This window comes from Electrophorus electricus, chromosome 7 (genome assembly GCF_041902795.1).
Source record: "Electrophorus electricus isolate QZ-2024a chromosome 7, ASM4190279v1, whole genome shotgun sequence".
Classification (NCBI taxonomy): Eukaryota; Metazoa; Chordata; class Actinopteri; order Gymnotiformes; family Gymnotidae; genus Electrophorus; species Electrophorus electricus.
In genome coordinates this window covers 428,986-445,000 of record NC_137503.1, presented here as the reverse complement: position 1 = coordinate 445,000, position 16,015 = coordinate 428,986, and the positions used below count along the sequence as shown (strand labels likewise).

Sequence of the window (16,015 nt, the reverse complement as noted above, 5' to 3'; positions counted from 1 at the left end):
AGTGTGTGTTTAACTAGGCAAAATCTTTTCAATATTGCAAAAGTTCAAAAGTGTGTGTGTGTGTGTGTGCGTGTGTGCGTGTCCGTGTGCGTGTGTGTGTGTGCGTGTGTGCGTGTGTGTGTGTGTGCGTGTGCGTGCGTGTGTGTGTGTGCGTGTGCGTGTGTCCGTGTGTGTGTGTGTGCGTGCGTGCGCGTGTGTGTGCGTGTGAGCGTGTGCGCGTGAGTGTGTGTGTGTGTGTGCGTGTGCGTGTGTGCACGTGTGTGCGTGCGTGCGTGTGTGTGTGTGTGTGTGTGTGTGCGTGTGCGTGCGTGTGCGTGTGCGTGTGTGTGTGTGTGTGTGTGTGTGCGTGTCTGGGAGGAGTACTATCCTGTCACTGTATATGCTCGTCTTGAAGCCCCTGTTCTCTCCTGCTCTGTCAACCTGAAGGTGCTCTGAGACTTGATTCTAATTTGATATTTTGACTGAATTTGATGCAGTTGTGAAGTTAAAAGACCACTGGCCCAGCTCAATGCCTTTGGCCCAGAGAACAGAGAGCTTTGACATCTGGTAACACACGCTGTGCTTGGTAACACATGCTGTGTTCGGTAACTCTCTGTCTGATTTCTGCACATTGCAGGGTGTGCACCCTTTAGCCAAACTTTGTTCTGCAATAGTCATTTTTCAAAATCTGAGTGTTTTAGCAAAACCCAAACTGACTAACTCTCTCCCCAATAGGCCCCTGCTTTGTCCTCTGACCCAGACACAGGTGATGGTGACCGTGGCTCTAACCCTAACCCTAACCCTAACCCTAACCTAAACCCTAACTCTAACCCTGACCCTAACCCTAACCCTAACCCTAACCCTAACCTAAACCCTAACTCTAACCCTAACCCTAACCCTAACCTAAACCCTAAACCTTAACCCTAACTCTAACCTAAACCCTAACCCTAACTTAAACCCTAAACCTAACCCTAACCCTAATCCTAACCCTGACCCTAACCCTAACCTAAACCCTAAACCTAACCTAAACCCTAAACCTAGCCTTAACCCTAACCCTAACCTAAACCCTAACCCTAACCTAAACCCTAAACCTAGCCTTAACCCTAACCCTAACCTAAACCCTAACCCTAACCCTAAACCCTAAACCTAACTCTAACCTAAACCCTAACTCTAACCTAAACCCTAACCCTAACCCTGACCCTATCCCTAACCTAAATCCTAAACCTAACCTAAACCCTAAACCTAACCCTAACCCTAACCTAAACCCTAAACCTAGCCTAAACCCTAACCCTAACCTAAACCTTAAACCTAACCTAAACCCTAACCTTAAACCTAAACCCTAAACCTAAGTCTAACCTAAACCCTAACTCTAACCTAAACCCTAACCCTAACCTAAACCCTATCCCTAACCCTGACCCTAACTCTAACCTAAACCCTAAACCTAACCTAAACCCTAACCCTATCCTAAACCCTAACCCTAACCTAAACCCTAACTCTAACCTAAACCCTATCCCTAACCCTGACCCTAACTCTAACCTAAACCCTAACCCTAACTTAAACCCTAACTCTAACCTAAACCCTAACCCTAACCTTAACCTTAACCCTAACCCTAACCCTAATGGGCACTAATGGTCCTACACATGTCCAAGCACTCACTAAAGTCCTGTTTGTAAGGCAGACTGGTTTTATTCAGCAGGACACAGGTATGCAAAATAGAAATGTGAAAGCAAGAGTGTTTGTGTGAGAGATAACATTTACTACAGGGCGTCTCCAACCCCTCTGGGGCAGTGAGGTATTCCTGAGTCCCTTCAACACTCCCCACACCTCTCCCAGTCCAGAAAGCTGACCGCACTCAATCAATGTATGGATCCTGCCCCCTACTGTCAATACTGAAAATGACATTTAAAAGCCATTAACTCATATGCAATGCACGCGACCAGTGGAAACACCCCGTTAGAGGAAGTCGTACACAGAGCGTGCTGGGAACGAAGAGCGCTCGAGAGAAATACTACCATTAGTCATCATTCAAGTATTTCTTACTGATAAATAATTATTATAATATGATAAATAATTGCTTTACTGCTGTTATGTGCAATGCTTTGTGAGATATAATTGCATGAAGGTGTTGTGTATTCACCAGTGAAATACCACTCACGACACTGGAGTAATATATCACACTATGGTATTTTTAAACTTTTGAATGCTTTGGGTAATAATCAAATTATGGCAATACCTTAATGTTCGTGGAAATGTGTTTTGCCATTTATTAAATTAAATGTATTAAAATATCAAAATTAAAATTAAAATTTTTTTATTCTTCAAACACGTTTGATTGGCACGAATACAGAAAGAGCGGCATCTACTGGTCTTTACCCGCTACTACAGCAGATTAACACCTATCAATAAACTCTACCAAAGGAAGTTCTGTTTAATACCCAATTAGAATTAAATTCAGCAAATTCTGAAATGCATTGTACATTCCTACATACAACTCTCTCTCACACACACACACACACACACACACACACACACACACACACACACACACACACACACACAGAGATAACACCTTAAATAGCAGCACAAAGCTCATTAGTTGTTAAGAAGTCTGGACATTATTGATATGTTCAGGAAAATCGTACTAAATTGTGCTGTAAGTTCAGCACTGTCTTACCTCTAGGTTAACCAGTATTTAGATTTAAAAATCTCAATATTGCTTATGGAAGCAATGAATGTATTTCTGATCAATTTATCTGATTCATTCTCTTTGACAGAGGACTCGTTAGCAAGACAGTCCTGAATCAGTGTCTATTCACTCTCTAGATAAGCACAACTGTAAGTCATTTAAGAGGGGATTACACACACACACACACACACACACACACACACACACACACACACACACACACACACACACACACACACACACACACACACAGAGAGATTTTCAATATGCACCAGGGAACCTTTCAAAACACTTAAGTTCCTCTAAGTCTCCAAAAGTCTCTCTCTGCATTTCCCAGCTCAGAGGATCTGCCTATCAGCATGTGTGTGTTTATGTGTCATAAGTTAATAAACTCAGTTCCAATGAGTCCCTCTGACCTGATGCTTATGCGCGCCTTATGAATCCGTAAGGCACCATAAAAAAAGGTCTGCTGGAAACATCAGTTACACTTACTTTTGGGTAACGTACAGTTACAGTATGTGGATGTTACGTTTCTTTTACACAGACATTTGGTTCCTGTGAGAGCAGCATTTAATTAAGAAAACAAAACCAGCGTTACAGTCCAGCAGGGGCAAAGGTCATTCCACATATCATATATTTGTTTTGGAATCAGAAAAGTCACAGAGTTAGTTTCACATTTCTTAGCAGGGCAGAATAGTTAGCTTCACAGGTGTTAGCGGGGGAAAATAGTTAGTTTCACATGTGTTAGCGGGGCAGATTAGTTAGCTTCAGAGGCCTTAGCAGGGCAGAATAGTTAGGTTCACATTTGTTAGCGGGGCAGATTAATTAGTTTCACAGGTGTTAGTGGGGCAGAATAGTCAGCTTCACATGTGTTAATGGGTCAGAATAGTAGCGCTACAGGTGTTAGCGGGGCAGAATAGTCAGCTTCACGTGCTAATGGGGCAGAATAGTAGCGCTACAGGTGTTAGCGGGGCAGAATAGTCAGCGTTACAGGTGCTAATGGGTCAGAATAGTAGCGCTACAGGTGTTAGCGGGGCAGAATAGTCAGCTTCACGTGCTAATGGGGCAGAATAGTAGCGCTACAGGTGTTAGCGGGGCAGAATAGTCAGCGTTACAGGTGCTAATGGGGCAGAATAGTAGCGCTACAGGTGTTAGCGGGGCAGAATAGTCAGCTTCACGTGCTAATGGGGCAGAATAGTAGCGCTACAGGTGTTAGCGGGGCAGAATAGTCAGCGTTACAGGTGCTAATGGGGCAGAATAGTAGCGCTACAGGTGTTAGCGGGGCAGAATAGTCAGCGTTACAGGTGCTAATGGGGCAGAATAGTAGCGCTACAGGTGTTAGCGGGGCAGAATAGTCAGCGTTACAGGTGCTAATGGGGCAGAATAGTAGCGCTACAGGTGTTAGCGGGGCAGAATAGTCAGCGTTACAGGTGCTAATCCTGCTAGAGAAGTGCAGAGGAATAAAATGTCTGGTGCAGCTCTGTTGTCCTCTGTTCACAACAGCAGAATCTCCAGACCAGCGTTACACAGACACAGCAATGGATGGAGGTTACAGAGACACACACACACGCATGCACACACACAAGCACATGCACACACACATACACACACACATGTGTGTGTGCGCACAGACATGCGCGCACGCACACACACGCACGCACATACACACACACACACACACACACCTCACACTCCCTGGAGAGCAATGAGACACACACACACGCACACACACACATACAGAAATACTATGAGAGGACTATACTACACAAGTTTACTATGCTTACTTATAGTATGTTTGACAGCCTCTGGACATGTGAGAACAAGAGGGGAGGAGGGGAGAGAAGAGGAGAGGGGAGGAGGGGAGAGAAGAGGAGAGGAGAGCCTCTCACCCGGATGGCATCTGCCGATGTTGTGTCTTGACAAAGCCGGTAATTAGGGTGAGAACCATTAAAGGGGAATATTCAGAGGGTGATGAATGGCTTTAATAAAGGGGCTGCATATCCCTTTAACAGAGACAAATCCTCCTCATCTCTCTGGACTACTGATAAAACATCCCAGACACATCTTCCTCCTCCTCCTCATCCTCACCTCACCTGCTCCTCGTGTCCAAAAGTGTTTCTCATTCTTTCTGTACACTTACAAAAGCTACCACATGTGTGTGTTTCTATGTGTGTGTGTTTGTGTGTGTCTGTGGTATTTCCTCACACACTCAACCGTGTGCACATGCCACCACCAACACAGGGTTCTGCACACAGCACACAGGGAAGGATGCGGCCCAGTTCAGCCCAGTTCAGCCCAGTTTCTGCAGCTGTGCGTCCATTAGCAGTCATGGGACTGTTGGTTTATGAGTCCAGCAGCACCACGGCTGGACGAGACCTGAGACGGGCCTGACACCAGCAGACCTGGAAACCATGGAGCAGAGATAAGGATGACGAGAGGGGGAGGGGAGGAAAGAACTGGAGACAAACGGATAAAAGAGGTGAGGAAACAAAGAGGGAGAATAAGGTGATGAGAGAGGACGAGAGAGGGGACGAGAGAGGGGATGAGAGGGGACGAGAGAGGGGACGAGAGAGGGGATGAGAGGGGACGAGAGAGGGGACGAGAGAGGACGAGAGAGGGGACAAGAGAGAGGAGGAGAGAGGGGACGAGAGAGGGGATGAGAGGAGGAGAGGGGACGAGAGAGGGGACGAGAGGAGGAGAGAGGGGACGAGAGAGGGGATGAGGAAGAGAGGCGACGAGAGAGAGGACGAGAGAGCGGATGAGGGGACGAGAGGAGGAGAGAGGGGACGAGAGAGGGGAAGAGAGAGGGGACGAGAGAGAGGACGAGAGAGGGGATGAGAGAGGGGACGAGAGAGAGGATGAGAGAGGGAACGAGAGAGGGGATGAGAGAGGACGAGAGAGCGGATGAGAGGGGCTGAGAGGAGGAGAGGGGACGAGAGAGGGGACGAGAGAGAGGACGAGAGAGGGGATGAGAGAGGGGATGAGAGAGGGGACGAGAGGGGACGAGAGAGGGGGCGAGAGAGGGGACGAGAGGGGACGAGAGAGAGGAAGAGAGAGGAGGAGAGGGGATGAGAGGGGACGAGAGAGGGGACGAGAGATGGGACGAGAGGAAGAGAGAGGAGGAGAGAGCGGACGAGAGAGGGGATGAGAGGGGACGAGAGGAGGAGAGAGGGGATGAGAGAGGGGATGATGAGAGAGGGGACGAGAGAGAGGACGAGAGAGCGGATGAGAGAGGGGACGAGAGAGAGGACGAGAGAGGGGACGAAGAGAGGACGAGAGAGCGGATGAGAGAGGGGCCGAAAGGAGGAGAGGGGACGAGAGGAGGAGAGAGGGGACGAGAGAGGGGATGAGAGGGGACGAGAGAGGGGACGAGAGAGGACGAGAGAGGGGACGAGAGAGGGGATGAGAGAGGGGACGAGAGGGGACGAGAGAGGGGACGAGAGAGGGGGAGACAGACTTCCAGGAGGAAGAGTGACTGGAGGCCACACTGTTCTGTATGACACTGACAGGACTGCACCTCTCACCCTCCATCAGGCCCTGAGCACACCTCCAGGGCAACAGCCTCCCAGCCACAAGCCCAGAGAACAGCTCCAGCCAATTAAAAACTATAATGTGTGTGTGTGTGTGTGTGTGTGTGTGTGTGTGTGTGTGTGTGTGTGTGTGTGTGTGTGTGTGTGTGTGTGTGTGTGTGTGTGTGTGTGTGTGTGTGTGTGCTCCTTTCTGTCTGGGTGCCTCTGGTTGTCTTTTCCACCAGTGTTTGTAAGAGAGACTCTGTGAGTGAGTGAGGCTCTCACTCTCCTGATTCTCCCATATCAGAGGGAAGATTTATCACAAATTATTTTATTATATTTTATTTTATTACCTTCCTCATTAAATGATTTGTAAGACAAGAACTGGACGTCTTCTCATTCTGTTTGCTCTAAATCTGAAGTCCTTAAGGCAAAGGTGACATGGCAGGGGTCAGAGTTCACCAAGACACATATATGTCTCACAGCTTCTCTTCAGAGTCTCAGCTGGAGTCGTAAATCACAAGGGCCAAACCTGCCAAGGATCAGACCTCTCATCCTCAAACTAACTGTGCTCCACACCAAATGCAGGGCCTAGGCAAGCAGGAACTCTCTGTCCTCAGCACATGTATAAGGACACCAGTCAGCCTGTAGGGATAAATACTACTTCTAATACTTCAAGCCTGTAAGGATAAATACTACTTCTAATACTGCACTACTAGTATTATTATTATTACTATTGCTACAACCTCTGTTATTATTACTATTACTGTTATTACTGCTGCTATTACTACTAATAATAGTAATAACAATTACAATTTAACAATAAAACTATATGTAATCGTGTGTCATTGGAAAGGAGCCATGTGATATATATTAAGCAGTGTTTATCACTGTTTATCACTGCCACTATAGGCAGTGTAGGACATGGCCAGTCAGTGGACTGATAGGCACTGAGACATTCACTTGTGTGATTCAATTTGATACCTTTAGTCACTTAATGATGGCGTGGTCTCCTCCACGGCGTCCTGACACAACTGCATTAATCACGTCACCTGGGTATCAATTACCTGGTGGCCAGGATGGTCAAATCCTGCTGGAACTTCACTATGCAAACGTCTCTTTTGCACGCGTTAGTAATGTTCAGTAATTAACCTTGTTCACAGGAAGGTTGCACATTTGAGTTATTACATTTTTGTTATTTCGGAAGAAAATCTTTCTCTCCACTCCACATCAGATGAAATATTGCCCGGGACATCATTTTTATTCGGAAGCAGCTTGGTGAGGGATATTATTTAAATTACCTCTCCTTGGGCTAAATCCTGCTGAAATATCCCCACTTTGATTTATCTCGCAGTCATATTGAGAGAATGAAACGGGTGAGGGTTTTATTACAGAGAAAAAAAAAGTTCTTTTTCCAGTATAAAATGATTCAGACTGAATATAGCTGCATAACTCTGTCACACTGTCCTGTCCACACCTGACAATTAGAGTGCTTTAGTGACAGATGTTTATGGACATCAAACCAAACTTTGCCAAGTCATTACAAATAAAATCAAATGCCAGGTAGTGGTCTGAGTTTACATGTGTTTGCTTTCAAACACCAGTGTTGCCATTTTAATAATCTGAGGAAGAGGTGTAAAATTAAAATGTTAATGAATGTGTTTTATTCTGACCAAGCACACAACCCTTCAGAATGGTCTTCTGTCCCAAAGTCCCGTCTCATCAGTCTCTGCATCATTTATTACGTGTTTAAGGGATCAGACCTTTATGAACAAACGTTGATGCAGTTCATGAAAAATCTATTTCCCATCATGCCCTTTAAGGGAGAGCCGTAACCATGCCTACCGGAGTCAGCTGTACTTCCAGTGTCGCGTTTGACAGGTTGGGCATTAAACTAATGTGTATGTTACGTCCTTTCCCCACGCAGACACAGCAGGTCGTCACTCGGGGCTCCAGGGCCGTACGGTGGGCCACTCTGAAACTTTCTCTGCAATGGGACTGAAAAGAGTCTCGGTTCTGAAAGGGCTCTGGTATGTAGCTCCAACTTTTCTCTTCTGTGTTCTGTGAAATTTCTAGAGAGTCCGCTCACCCGCATCTGTATACTGTGTTTCTCACTTTCACAGGACTTGTGATGTTTTGTTAAGTGATACTCCAACAACAGCTCACAAGATCATAATGAGATCTCAGTGGGAGCAGAGAACCAGGCATAACATGCCCCACCACCCCTCCACCCAAACCCCCTCCACCTTCTAAATTATTGAGGATGTCAGAGAGGGGAGTACCGACACTGCTGTTCCCACGATGAATTACAATGTGAATCCCACTGTAATTATGAACCCTTCAGACGTCTGATGGACGAAAATTGAAGCCTGAATATTTCATTATCTGTATCTCCCTACACACGAGAGTCCGTTTAGGACTGCAGGCTAATTATCAGAGCAGCCTAACATCCAGGGTAGCGTCCCATCCCTTTAAGAGACACGTGTCCCGTTAGAGTGAGATACTAACAGCTGTATGCCACAGTCCAACCCACGGAGTTACCTCAACAGGGACCCACCATCACAGAAACACACATACATGTTTGATTTATGATTTTAGCATTTAGATACATTTCTTCATTAATCCGTTCACAGCGGTTCAGTCACATTTGGTTGACACAGTAGGGAGTATGGGCAGGTCTGTGGGGCAGGTCTGTATGGTAGGTCTGTGGGGCAGGTCTGTGCGGTAGGTCTGTGGGGCAGGTCTGTATGGTAAGGATGTGGGGCAGGTCTGTGGGGCAGGTCTGTATGGTAGGGCTGTGGGGCATGTCTGTGCAGTAGGTCTGTGGGCCAGGTCTGTGTGGTGTGGTAGGACTGTGGGGCAGGTCTGTATGGTAGGTCTGTGGGGCAGGTCTGTATGGTAGGTTTGTGGGCCAGGTCTGTGGGACATGTATGTAGGTGTGAAGCTCTTTGCAGGAAGTCTCAGCGTGTCTGCTTTCTGACTACAGAAAATTTTATTTTATCGTAAGCATGTGGACTGGGAGGGGTGAGTCATTTAGTGTAGTGAACATACAGAGTCCTGAAAGACCTGCATAAATAAACAAAATGTAACAGAGAGAGAGAGAGAAAGAGAGCGAGGGAGAGAGAGAGAAGGAGAATGAAGGAGTGAGAGACTCCAACAGGGAGAGCAAGGCTCACAGGAAATGCTTCTGTCAGTTCAGACATTGACTTTGACTGGAGGACAGCAGGAATGTTCTAACACAATTATCCACCCACAACAGAAAGATGACAATAAAGACACCAGCAGAAAGAGAGAGCGGGAAAAAAACGACTGAGGTGAACGAGAACATCAACCCACCATCACCAGCCAACAGGCAAGCAGCTGGAACACAAAAGCATTAGAAGCTGCGTAAACCAAGCTCGTTCCGTTTCGGCCCTGGTGGGGGATTTTACCACCTGGAGTGCTCTGGGCATGCAGGCGTCTCACTTGAATTTACGCTGCACATGTTGAACTAAAGCAAAATATCTAAATCAGGTGGAGAAGCAGAGAGGTGGAGTCCTGACCAGAGGGCCCTGACCTCTACTGGCCATTACTGACACACACACACGCACATGTACACACACATGATCTCTACTGAGCATTACTGACACACAGACCCAGGTATACACACACACTCGCAAACATGCACAAATATACACAGATACAGCCACACACATGCACATACACACACATACAAACATGCATACACACAATCATACACATATTCACACACACGCACATACATACACACACATGCACAAATACACACATATACATATAAACACACACATGCACATGCAGACACACACATGCCCACACACATGCACGTCTTTGTGAAGTATCAGGATATGTGGCATATCACAAATATGTCAGATGTATTAAATATATGCAACCACATTTATGTAACTAGCACATTCTATCCCTAACCATTAGTTAATTGATTAATTAGCATATTCTAACCCTAACCATTAGACCAGTGATGGTTTTTTTTAAAGAAAGGAACAGATTTTGTTTAAAAATCATTTCATCTAGTCCAAACCATTTCTCTGGTTCATCTTCTCAGATTTTCATAGTCAGAACATTAAATTCTCTAAATTCTGACACACATACACACCTACAGCTGTAGCGTCTCCAGAGATATAGTGTGTGTATGTGTGTGTGTGTATGCGTGTGTGTGTGTGTGTGTGTGTGTGTGTGTGTGTGTGTGTGTGTGTGTGTGTGTGTGTGTGTGCACGTTTGTATTTCTGACAATGAACACAAACATAAACAAAACACACACCTGCAAAGTTCAGGTATATAGACACACACACGTGTGTACAGACACATTTGCAGTACACATACCTCACACAGACATCTCCTCACCCTCAGCATACAAATCAGACAGGAATAAATGTCCTACTCAACAGTCTCACCGTAAAGTACTACTCTCTCTCTCCCTCTCTCTCTCTCCTCTAACTCCCTCTCTCTCTCTCTCCCTCTCTCTCTCCTCTAACTCCCTCTCTCTCCCTCTCTCTCTCTCCTCTAACTCCCTCTCTCTCTCTCTCTCCCTCTCTCTCTCTCTCTCTCCCTCTCTCCCTCTCTCTCCCTCTCCCTCTCTCTCCCTCTCTCTCCCTCTCTCTCTCTCTCTCTCTCTCTCTCCCTCTCCCTCTCTCTCCCTCTCTCTCTCTCCCTCTCTCCCTCTCTCTCTCTGTCTCTCTTCCTCTCTCTCCTTCTCCCTCTCTCTCTCTCTCTCTCCCTCTCTCTCCTTCTCTCTCTCTCTTTCTCTCTCTCTTCCTTTGATGTTCTTTAAATGAGCTTTTCCAACTCCCACTTCTTCCAGCAGTTCAGTTTTACAGGGTCATTATGGACAGATATGATGTGAGGGTTAAATATATCGGGCAGGCGTTATGGGAAAATAATTAGCGCTAATGAATAATGCATTAATCCATCTGATGAGCGATGGTTAGCGTAGTAATAGAGTGTTGGGAAGGTGCCGTCCTGACAAATGAAATTAAAATATTTAAACACTGTTTTATGATATTACCGGAGTCTCGTCACGTCTCACCTCATGCCTGCGCGCCAGGCAGCATACAGTCATTACGCTGACGTTTCAACAAGAGTGACGCGTGTGGTAATGTGACGGCCATAAGTCACCCGACCCATCTGTCACCATGGAGACACGTGGCAGAACAAGGGCAAAGGCTCGACCCATGCACGAGGGACTTGTGAGGCAGTTTCACCGTCTGCAGACACACCGTGAACATCACAATCACGAGCCAAAATGAAGGAAGAAGGAAAAGTAGAAGCGAGTGAACGAAAGGTCGGAGTGGAGGCCGAACCTCTGCTGCACTCAGACCACGCAAAACTTGAGAGGACAGCAACACTCTCCCTCTTTCTCTTTCTCCCTCTCTCTCTCCCTCTCTCTCCCTCTCTCTCCTTCTCTTTCTCTCCCTCTCCCTCTCTCCCTCTCCTCCTCCCCCTCTTTTTCTCTCCCTCTAACTCTCCCTCTCTCTCCCTCTCTTCCTCTCTCCCTCTCTCTCTCTCTCCCTCTCCTCCTCTCCCTCTCTCTCCCTCTCTCTCCGTCTCTCTCCCTCTCTTCCTCTCCCTCTCTCCCTCTCCTCCTCTCCCTCTCTCTCTCCCTCTCTTCCTCTCCCTCTCCCTCTCCTCCTCTCCCTCTCTCTCTCTCCCTCTCTCTCCCTCTCTTCCTCTCCCTCTCCCTCTCTCTCCCTCTCTCTCTATCTCTCTATCTGTCAGGTAGAGCTCATGAGCGTGAAGTGAGGTTAGACTGCCGTGTACTCTTTTGTCTCTGCATGTTCAGTCCCAGGAGGGGATGGGATTAAGGTCACGGCCAGCCGCGACCACGTGCACTCGTACTGAAAGTGTTCGTGGTTATTTACTAGAGCACGCGGGCGAGCCACGCGCCTCACCTCATTCCACCTCTTACGAGCGCGTTTTACACCCATCATCTGACAGTGACGTGGCCTCGCGATAAATCCTGCGCTTTACGGCCATTTCCCTGCAAATTGCCTCCATAGAATCAATATGGCGGCTGCAGCTGCTGGTCCTGATAAATGATGTGTATCGATAGTCCCAACAAGGAGCATGAGAGAGTGAGCGCCGCTAATGTGTCCGACGGCAACAACTCCCAGGAGGGACAGGCCGGCAGGCCGGAGAAAGTGAAAGACATGATAAAGACAAACAACTTACAGCTGACATTACCTTTAAAGACATATATTTATATATTTTATATTACAGCTGACATTACCTTTAAAGGTAGATATATATTTATATTAAATATTTTATATATATATAATATGTAATATAAACATATATCTACCTGTAATATAAATATATATCTTTAAAGGTAATGTCAGCTGTAATATATATGTGTCTTTAAATGTAATGTCAGCTTTAATATATATAATATATCTGTCTTTAAAGGTATATATATATATATATATATATATATATATATATATATATATATATATATATATATATATATATATATATATATAAACATATCTACCTGTAATATAAATATATATCTTTAAAGGTAATGTCAGCTGTAATATATATATATATATATATATATATATATATATATATATATATATATATATATATATATATATATATAAAAATTACATATTACAGCTGACATTACCTTTAAATATAAATAAATTAGGTGTGTGTGTGTGTGTATATATATATATAGTACAGCTGACATTACCTTTAAAGATATATATTTATATTACAGGTAGATATGTTTATATATATATATATATATATATATATATATATATATATATATATATATATATATATATATATATATATAGTACAGCTGACATTACCTTTAAAGATATATATTTATATTACAGGTAGATATGTTTATATATATATATATATATATATATATATATATATATATATATATATATATAAATTACATATTACAGCTGACATTACCTTTAAATATAAATAAATTAGGTGTGTGTGTGTGTATATATATATATATACACATACCTAATTTGAACACGGCCATTAACCCTAACCCTTGCCGGTGTCGTTAGAATGGCGTCTGATTACGGAGCTCCCACGTCATTAGACGTAGTTGTTCGGTCTGCTGCACGGAGTTCGGTTGTCTCCGTCTGTGCAATATCCGTACAGAGAGGTTATCCTACGAGGATTCCTTCTCGTTGGCGCTGATGAGCTCTTTGGTTTTAGTCTCGTGTAACTGCACTTTCATCAAACGCCAGTAAGGCCTCGGATGTCGTGACCGCGTGGTCCGGTAACAATACGCTTTCTGGAATGTTACAATACATCAAATTCAGGGCTTATGGTCTTAATATCGTGAATATGTAACCCATCGTATATTACAGTGATAAATGGCAGTGTGAAAAGCACGTGGGAATCATTGGTGCCCGCGAGCTGATATCGGGGGGGGGGGGGAGAGAGAGAGAGAGAGAGAGAGGGAGAGAGAGAGAGAGAGAGAGAGAGGGAGAGAGAGCGAGAGAGGGAGACTCATCTCGTCTGGCACTTTTTATTACACTCATATTTCGAGTCTGTCGCCGCGCTGCATTTGACTTGTAAAACAGACCTAATTAAAGGCTCCATGCGCGCGCCACACATCACACGGTGAGTTACTGGAGCAGCGGCGCGCCCTCCCCAGCTCGCTCTGCGCGCGCTAAAACCTCGGCTTGTAAGAGAAACATTAAAAGGGAATTACTGCAAAACAATCTGCCCTTAATGTAGCAGTCATCTTTGCACGCGGGCAGGAAAAACGATTCAAATATAGGAGTATTAATAATACATGCTTTAATTAAACGACTTTAAGGTGCGCGTGGACTCGGACAGGAGCAGCTGTAGAGCTGAGCGCGTGATTCAGAGTCAGTAAATATGCAAAATGTGGGCAACGCCCATGAGAGCGTGCGCAAATAATCAGGGTCAAAATCCGGTTCTTATCTGGAGATAACGGAGAAGGGATCATAGTACAACGGATGCTACGTTTTCATAGATGGAAAACGCGGATTATCTTCACATTACATATCATACACGAAAGAAATACTCGAGGAAAAATAGAACAAGTTTCAAAAAAGTGGCCTACTGAGTGGAACAATCTTATTAAATTAGTTTTAGGAAAGACACACTGGGGAAAATCTTGTGTCCGCCTGCGCCCGCGAGGACCTGTTCAACGTCCTTCTCAGAACTGCAGAAAACGGCCACGTGCGTTCTTAGTACGGGCTGCGAGCGACGGTGTTTGTCTGCACGGCTTCCAGTTTTACAACAACCTGTTTGAGGAACCGCTGCACCGTATGGATGCCGTGCAGACTAACAGACTCTACGACAATTGTTTTCACTGTGTAAGCAATTATAAATAACAGTTATAAATAACGGCATTGTCAAGAAAATATATAATTCCTCTTTTTTTATCCAAGAGCATTTACTAGTTTCTGTCCTGCTATAAATCTAGTGTTTGTCAATCTTCCAATATTTCGGATCATGTCAACATTTTCAACTAATATTCAACTAATCATCTTTCCTTTTGTCTCTAGCTGTCTCCCTCCTGTCTCTCCCCTGTGCTGTCTCATTTCTGTCTCATTTCTGTCCTGTGTTTCAGACTCTGGGGCACACGAGACTTTTGCTGTTTTCCATGTAAGGACAGACTGGAGAAGAGGGACTCAGACTCCACAAATGCAGAAACTCCACCTGGACCAACCACACACAACCCTAATCCCACCCACCATTAACCCAACCCCACATTAACCCAACCCCACATTAACCCAACCCCACATTAACCCAACCCACCATTAACCCAACCCCACATTAACCCCACCCACCATTAACCCAACCCCACATTAACCCAACCCACCATTAACCCAACCCCACATTAACCCAACCCCACATTAACCCAACCCACCATTAACCCAACCCCACATTAACCCAACCCACCACTAACCCAACCCCACATTAACCCAACCCACCATTAACCCAACCCCACATTAACCCAACCCCACATTAACCCAACCCACCATTAACCCAACCCACCACTAACCCAACCCCACAATAACCCAACCCCACCTTTAACCCAACCCACCATTCACCGAACCGACCATTAATCCAACCCACCATTAACCCAACCCCACATTAACCCAACCCACCATTAACCCAACCCCACATTAACTCAACCCCACCTTTAACCCAACCCCTCATTAACCAAACCCCACCTTTAACCCAACCCCACCATTAACCCAACCCCCTCTTAATGACAGGAATTCTAACCCAACACCAACATTAATGACAGGAACTCTAACCCAACCCCAACATTAAACCAACCCCACCATTAACCCAATCCCACCATTAATGACAGGAGCTCTAACCCAACCCCACCATTAACCCAACCCCACCATTAATGACAGGAACTCTAACCCAACCCCAACATTAACCCAACCCCAACATTAATGACAGGAATTGGATGAGGTCCAGATTCCTCTACAGGGTGGAGTACATATGGAGCTCGTCTGGAGTATGTCTGCTTCACGGCAGGCCGGGTTTTAGCATGCCGTGAGCTTTCCCTCGCTCATGTTTTTCTAATTACTCTGTGTGTGTGTGTGTGTGTGTGTGTGTGTATGTGTGTGTGTGTGTGTGTGTGTGTGTGTGTGTGGCAGCATTGCAGCAGCAACAAACGGGAGAGCTAGTTGGAAGTTTGTTGGAGGTCAGAGGTCATGAGGCTTAGTCCTTAGGACAGCCAATAAAGGACTCAGACAGACCAGACCAGTGGAGCACAGAGCACAGAGCAGGCAGATCAACATGGGCTCAGTCTTGGCTGCATGTGGAAAAG

The 16,015-nt window shown here is 45.4% G+C and overlaps 1 long non-coding RNA gene across 1 annotated transcript in view; it reads left to right on the top strand.

Moving 5' to 3' along the window:
* The window catches only part of LOC145658818 (uncharacterized), an 85,641-nt gene extending 70,556 nt beyond the window's left edge, over nucleotides 1–15,085 (top strand). The window contains exon 4 of the long non-coding RNA XR_014124728.1: nucleotides 14,795–15,085. This is a non-coding gene — a long non-coding RNA (uncharacterized LOC145658818). The remainder of the gene's footprint in view (nucleotides 1–14,794) is intronic.
* The last annotated feature ends 930 nt before the right edge of the window (nucleotides 15,086–16,015 follow it).